The sequence below is a fragment of the Pungitius pungitius genome, chromosome 16 (assembly GCF_949316345.1).
Source record: "Pungitius pungitius chromosome 16, fPunPun2.1, whole genome shotgun sequence".
Taxonomy (NCBI): domain Eukaryota; kingdom Metazoa; phylum Chordata; class Actinopteri; order Perciformes; family Gasterosteidae; genus Pungitius; species Pungitius pungitius.
The window spans coordinates 1,163,995-1,171,205 of NC_084915.1; the positions used below are offsets into that span (position 1 = coordinate 1,163,995).

Below are 7,211 nucleotides of genomic sequence, written 5' to 3' on the forward strand. Positions count from 1 at the left end.
TGTGATGCAGGCCTCTCTGGCCCGAGGTGCGTCATCAAAATAACACTGAAAAAAAATGGTTCAATCAATCAAGTATTTTATTTATCTTATCCATTCTTATGATTTTAAATGTATACAATTTAATGACAATCGGAACACAAATGTGCCATTTCTAGGGGGAAATGTTTTTCTTTTTACCCAAGTTTATTTCTAGATTAACATTCACTGTAAAAGACGAGCCAAGTAATGTGTATTTATTCCTGAAAGTCTTATTCACTTGAACCAAGTGTAATGCAGAATGATGTATCATCATCATCATTCATAATCATTGAATGATACACATATAATACTGATATAATATGTTACAGGTGTGTATCCTGTTGTCGTTGTCTCTCTCTCTCCAGTGACTCATATGATGCTGCCTGCAGCCACTGGATGACAGAATGAGAACGAGAGGCTGAGGAAGCCAGGCAGACGAGGCCTTGGATTATCTTGCATGTACCCCTATCAGCTTGTATGTGACCAATTGATGGCATTTTGATTTACTGTGGTGGGTTGAGCATCAGTGTCACATTTCTCCTTTTGGGAAAGTAGTTTTGAGTTTGTGCCTTGTATGGATGTTTAGATTTAGTGTTAATAAATGTTTGTTTGTTTGTTTATCAATTCATTGCCCGTTATTCTTCTCTTACAGCTATTTCTATTGTTACTCCCCGCCTCCTCTAAAAATTGGTTGCAGAACATAACATAATATTCAGTGTATTTTTCCTTTTATACTTTATTTACTATATAATATATAGTATATAATAATATATCGACACTTAATTTAAAATTCTGTTTCTAGCACTGTAAAATGACGGTTGAACTTAGCGATTGGAAGGCAGAGTGAAGATGATAGATATTGGTGACTATGTAGCTGATCTAGCCATTTCAATTCAATCTTTATTTCTACATCATGTACTGGAAATGTAATTCATGTCAATTTTAGGCTGCTACCCAAAGGCCATGTATCTGTATTGGGACTTAAAAAGTTTGATCGGTGCATCGCTATCCATAAATATTTTTTGGATCATAGTCGATTTTAATGGTAATATTATACTATATTATTATATAATATTATAATGTTTTAAGATATGACTCTTCCCAGCAAAAATATATTCCTTGAACTGTGCATCAGAGCAAAACAAAAAACACATTTGAAAAGTTCTAACTGATTTGCTCTAACTATTCAGACAGATAGAATAACACCTACGTCCCTTCAAATGTGTCAGCTGTGATGAATTCAGAGCGAGATGTAAGAGAACATTCCTTTCGTACCAAACTGGGTCATTCTTTAGATGTTTAGGGTTAGCGTTGTTTGTAAAAGTCATAACTGAAGCAGAAAGCATGCCTTGTTAACACGAACTGTGTCATCTAACTAGTGCATATACATATTAATGAGAATAGTCAGAACGTTGTAGTGTCATTGGGGCAAGGATACAGCAGCACAAACACATTGTGCAGGAAGATGTCAACAAGACTTGCAGTTGTCTGCATTTTCATCAGAGGAAGATTGATTATTAAAATTATGCAAGGTGCCATTCGCATTAGATATCACTACATTCTTTGGATTTTTTGCATTCAGTTCAGACCTTATCTGTTCAATGCTGGTCTGTTATTCAGCCCTCCTCCAGCAGATGGCCCCCTCCTCCTTTAGAGCTCCAGCATGCATTACGACAGACTCTCACAATGGCAGCAGGAATGTGGAAAAGATAATAAATCATGAAAATGATTCCACTTATAAATCACCAAGTCTGCTTTCGATTTTGTTTCCCCAGCGCTGCACCATGATCAATATTTCATAGCGTCTACGTTGCAGTGTGCAGAAATATTGACTGAGAGTGTGTGTGTGTGTGTGTGTGTGTAAGGGTTGACCTAAGCACACAAAACACGTCCAATAAAACCAGCCTTCCTGTGTGAGCCAACGCACCACACAGTTTGACCCCAGGGCAGGGAGTAGAGCTATCAGTCAGAGGAATCTGGGGAGCTGTCAGGAAACCAATCAGAAAATAAGTTGATGAGTCAATTGGCAAAGTCAAGCGGTAGCAGTCTGGATAGATCCTCGTCTGACAAGAGCCTAGACTTGTTTGAAGATCAAAAGGGATCCTGAAAGTGAGCCTGGGGGCTGAATGATAATATCTTCAATCGCACCAGGACTTCTTTTAAACCGCTCTCTGTATGTGATTCAGTAATCCAACACATTGTAACAAAAGACCTGTTTTGAACATGTACTTTTCATGCCATTTTATGGATGATATGACAACCCAGATGGATAGAGATAATGTGAACAAACTCGATGAAGTTGATAGAGAAAAAACATAGTGATTAAAATGTAACGTTCCATTTTAAATGCCTCTGCAGTCGATGTGGAGGCTTCTGGGGTGTGTGATCATCTGCTTGCCCATCTTGTCTCTAGCCTGCATGGAAACAGAAATATTACATTACTGACGTATATCATGGGATCCTAAGAAATGCAATGATAATTCAATGGAGATTTATTTGGATATTATTGAATGTAAATTACCTAATGCTTCAGCTTGTTTCTGCATTCCTTGGATCCTGGATAAAAGCTTCTTTGCAAAAAGAACGGATGACCGTCGATGGTGTCGATCACTCTAATGCGATCCAGTGCAGCCAGCTCTCTGTATACATATTATATTATAACAATATCTTAAAATGTGTCTATGCTCCTTTGAGTCTTTTTGTGCTGGATTAGATTTTTTGCCCATGTTTCCCCTCTGGCCTTCAAGGCTACTCTACAGTTATTTGGAGAGATTTATTATTTTTTATTAACTAAGGGCTTGCGGCAATTACATGTCTCTGAATGTGGCTGACAAAGCATCATCCATTATCATTCACCAGCTCCAGGGCAGGCCGTTGTGTTGGTCACTATAAGAAATTGAGTTGTGATGCTTCTTACAAGTGTAGTCTATCACATCTAGTAATGGGTTTATGTTTAAATGAGTTGGCACAGTTGCTATGACATTTTATATAATTGGTAGGATCTCTTCTTGAAGCAGACGGTGTGTCCAAGCACGCCGACACTAGTAATCTATCACAGAATACGCAAGTGGCTCAATGGAAAATATTAACAAATTACACCGCATTTCCGGGGTTGCAGGGCCCTACAGGGAAGCATCGACTATGGCTCCTCGTATAGAGGGGGCACACTAATCTAAGAGTGAGGCCTGCCTGGGCACCGTGAAGCGGATCTTCCAAAAGATGATTCTGGCCTCTTCTTACACATACTGTACGTTGTTACATTTTCTATAAATTCCCTCCGAAAAGGCAAACTCTTCTCCATCTTAGTTTGGTCTGCATCTCCTAAACTAAACCTGCATTATTTTGATCTAAATTCATTTTTATCTTTGGTACAGATATGCAATGAGGATTTCTGGGTGACTTGTTGACGTCGTCCTGAGGGAGGTTGGGAAGTATTCGATCAAACCCCCGGGTTACGTTCAACGCCACTGATATTAATCCTTCACAAAGCATGCAGCCATAAAAACTGATATGTCCTTGAAGGGATTTTTACTTCTTCCACTTTTTTTTCTGACAAGATAAGCTGCGCCGTGTTTTGGGTTCAGGGGAAATTACAATGCCTCGACGAGATCTCATTCGCTGATCCTCATATTTAATATCGAAAGCAGACGTCTATCATTGATGTTCATATGTGATACAGAAAATATGAACACGGCGTACCTGAGAGGCATCACAGCCCGGCAGCTTTTTAGTTGGAGAACAAATGTCAACGTATTTTGTGAGAAGCAGTCAAGGTTGCCATAATACATACTTCATTTAATTATGAATAACTGATTGTTTCCTTTCCCTTTTCTCTTCTGTGACATATGGCCATTGTTTTATGAGACAGTAAAGAGCAGAGGTGTGGACTCGAGTCATGTGACTTGGACTCGAGTCAGACTCGAGTCATGAATTTGATGACTTGAGACTCGACTCGACAAAACGTACAAAGACTTGCAACTCGACTTGGACTTGAACACCGATGACTCGTGACTTGACTTGGACTCGAGCCTTTTGACTCGAGAAGACTTGCTACTTCCCTTCCCTTCGTAGTCTAGGTCTGTGAGGCAGCGCACCATCACCCAGGGTTCCCCGTCCCCACTATAATAAAATGACTCGAAATGACTCGAAACTAAAATGGTACGACTTGTGACTCGACTTGAGACTTGTTGGCTTTGACTTGTGACTCGACTTGGGACTTGCTTCGTCTTTGACTCGACTTGACTCGGGACTCGAGGCCAATGACTTGAGACTTGCTTGTGACTTGCCTAACAGTGACTTGTTCCCACCTCTGGTAAAGAGTGAAGTATAGATCCCCCCGTGGTTGGATATAGGCTGTCTTGAAGAGATCTTTAAGAAGATTTCAGGTTTCTAATTCCTATTTTATCACCACTTCCACCAGTCCCATTTAGTAATAACAAAATGTTATATCTGTTACAAAAGGCCAATTTAATAACTTTAACCATAATCTATAACTTTCACCACACTAACCACCATATGAACTTCAATTCTAAAAGAAGTAAATTCTAAGAATGTTGCAGAAAAAAGGGAAAAGCCGAATGATCCAGACGCATGATCCAAAGCAGCGTTAAAATACCTAATCCCTAGTCACCTCAAATGTAGACCCTGCACCCTTAGAGGAATCTGAAAAACCTCACATGTAAGATGACCCAAAGAGCAAAGTATTCAAGCATTCACACTTGATATTTTGAGGGCTTAAGTGTGTTCACACTGATAACGGGAGAGAAGAAGAAGAAGCGGTAAAATGTTGCAGTGGTAATTTAATCACGCAACTGCCCTGTTGGATTTACACTGTACACAGAGTACTACATGAAAGTGTCCTAGAGGAAGTTGAGACTGTTGACAGCATCGCCATGGGTCATGTAGGGGACGTGCTCTTAGCACAAACAATAACTGAGGATGATGAGGGTGTCATCAGCTTTGCAAATATTTGGTCACAGACCCAAGAAAGGTCATTGACCACCAAAGTTGTTTCGACGGGGTAATGTCAACTTATTAACCAAACGTCATAGCGATGCATATAGTTGTATTGAAACATATTGAAGAGGTGGCCCTGCTGTCGTGGAGCCACACTGGTAGCATGGGGAAAAAAAACACAGTCAATAAATAAAATGCAACGTTTGTTACTTGACAAAGACTGTAATTATGATTTGGTGCTCTTTCACCGCTCTTTTAGTATAGCTTAATGTATCACAACATCAATTTGACCACTTCTCATATCTTTCAATTTAAATGCTGAAATATTGTAAGTGCTTTTCATTTGCTTTTTGAGATCCCCTCTGAGTGGCAAAGTTAATATTTACATCTCTGTATGACTTCACACTTGGGGGACCAATGAGAGCAGAAGGTCAAGGAGTTTTAAATGGCACCAAGCCCCCAAAGCACAAAGTTCACAGCCCGAGCTGCTCTCAGCCACACCAGTTGACACTGAAATGACAAGTACCTTCAACCTGGGGCAGGATTTTGAAATTTTCGAAAGAAATGTTCATGTGGAAAGTTCATGACCCTGCTGATCAACCGCTCTGTCATGTGACGTGATAAACCACACCGGAAAATAGTGGTTTCCTGATTTTTGATAGATCTGGTGAGATCATCGGCATTGCAACTTTCTCTCGGCATGAATAAACAGGTCAGTGTCACAGTGGAAACATGGAATCAAAACCTTCAGAGCTTCTCTGAGAAGACTTACCCAAATGGGGGCTTCCAACCCTGGAGGAGCCTGACCGAGATAGACCGAGACTTGACTTTGCTACTTCTCCCTAAGCCACTTTGTAAAACATTTACCCTGCTGCTTATCTGACTAAACATCCCACGTGTTCATCCATGGAGTGTTAGCCCAGGATCCAGTGGACACTGTGGACCACAGGGACTTTCACTCATCATGCATATTACTTCGGGTGTGTTTACACGCCTGCATTGGGTCACCAATAAGGAAGCTTAACAAAACAGCTTTCATTGATCTGAGCAACTGTAAAAAAAAGAAAAGAAAAGAAACTAGCAAGAAGTCTTGTGACCTTGTGACCTGTTGTTTATCTAGCTGCACATCTGGTTTATTAGTTGTGTATGGCTGATGACCTCCTCATGTCTGAGGCCATGGGAAGTAGCAGGTCAAGAGGCTATCAGGTATTAGGCAAAAGAAAGGACTTAAGCCGTGCTGCCACTTGTCATATTTACACAAAATGTCAGAAGAATGGGCTGAGTGTAACGCCAGGGGGGGGAGGAAGCTGCCGGTGTACTGCGTGGCTTGCGTGTGTGTGTGAGTGTGTGTGGAGAGAGGGAGGGGGAGTGCCACAGCTGCAGCCCAACAGTTGATCCTGTCCCGGGAAACAGGATCAGCCAGGTCAGGGCAGGGAGGAGGGGGGGAAAGGTTGTGAACCCGTAGGGGGGGAGCTAAGGAACCGACTTTACAAAGAGGTACATCTTCTAAAGCAAAAGCCCGAACGGGGGAGACCAGTATAAGGTTGGGAAAATAAAGCAGTTTGACCTCCTTTCTGTGAGTGGGAGTTTCCCACAGGTGTTAGCTCGCCTGTTTATTGATGTCTGACTTGCGGCTGCTCTCGTGCACGTCTGCACTGCAGCAGCTTCACGTCACCTACACATATCAAGGCAGTCCTTCATTTTTCACTGGTTTCTGCCGTCGTAACACTCTAAATGGGGTCACGCGACTAATAAAATGCAAATGACATTATGGGTGTGTGTTTACATAACGTGTGAGGTCAGACCATGTGGTCAAAGTTCAAACCCTTGCATGAGGAGAGGGTGATTAAACATCTGTGAGCATATTTATCCCACCAATCACCATGACAACCGGTGTCAGTTGGCTCCGTATGGCCCCCATGTGAACAAACAAAGCCCCTCAACAAGAGGATATCTCATCAACCCTCCAATCTAAGCACAATGCTTTTGCAGATGGGCCTCTGATCCGACCAGGTTAAGTGTGGCTATTTGGGGTTTTTGTGGAAAGAATAAGCATTTGAAACTTCAGGAAATAGGATTTTTTGGAAAGGCCCTGTGGCTCGTGACTATAAAATGCTCGTTTCGGGACTTGCGAGGTCAATGGCCTTGCTCCGCGGCGCTCACATCCTTTGGGCCTCATGCTGAGGTCAGGAAATCAAAGTGAGAAGCCACAGACAAACTGGCGATTGTCAAGTTTT

General features: G+C 41.6%; 1 long non-coding RNA gene across 1 annotated transcript; it reads right to left on the reverse strand.

Annotated features, from left to right (window-relative positions):
• Positions 1-32: 32 nt before the first annotated feature.
• On the reverse strand, positions 33-5,870 carry LOC119215068 (uncharacterized). Its single transcript, XR_005120014.2, has 3 exons — positions 5,747-5,870; positions 2,540-2,657; positions 33-2,432 (listed from the first exon to the last, which is right to left on the reverse strand). It is a non-coding gene; the product is annotated as an uncharacterized LOC119215068 (long non-coding RNA).
• Between the last annotated feature and the right edge of the window lie 1,341 nt (positions 5,871-7,211).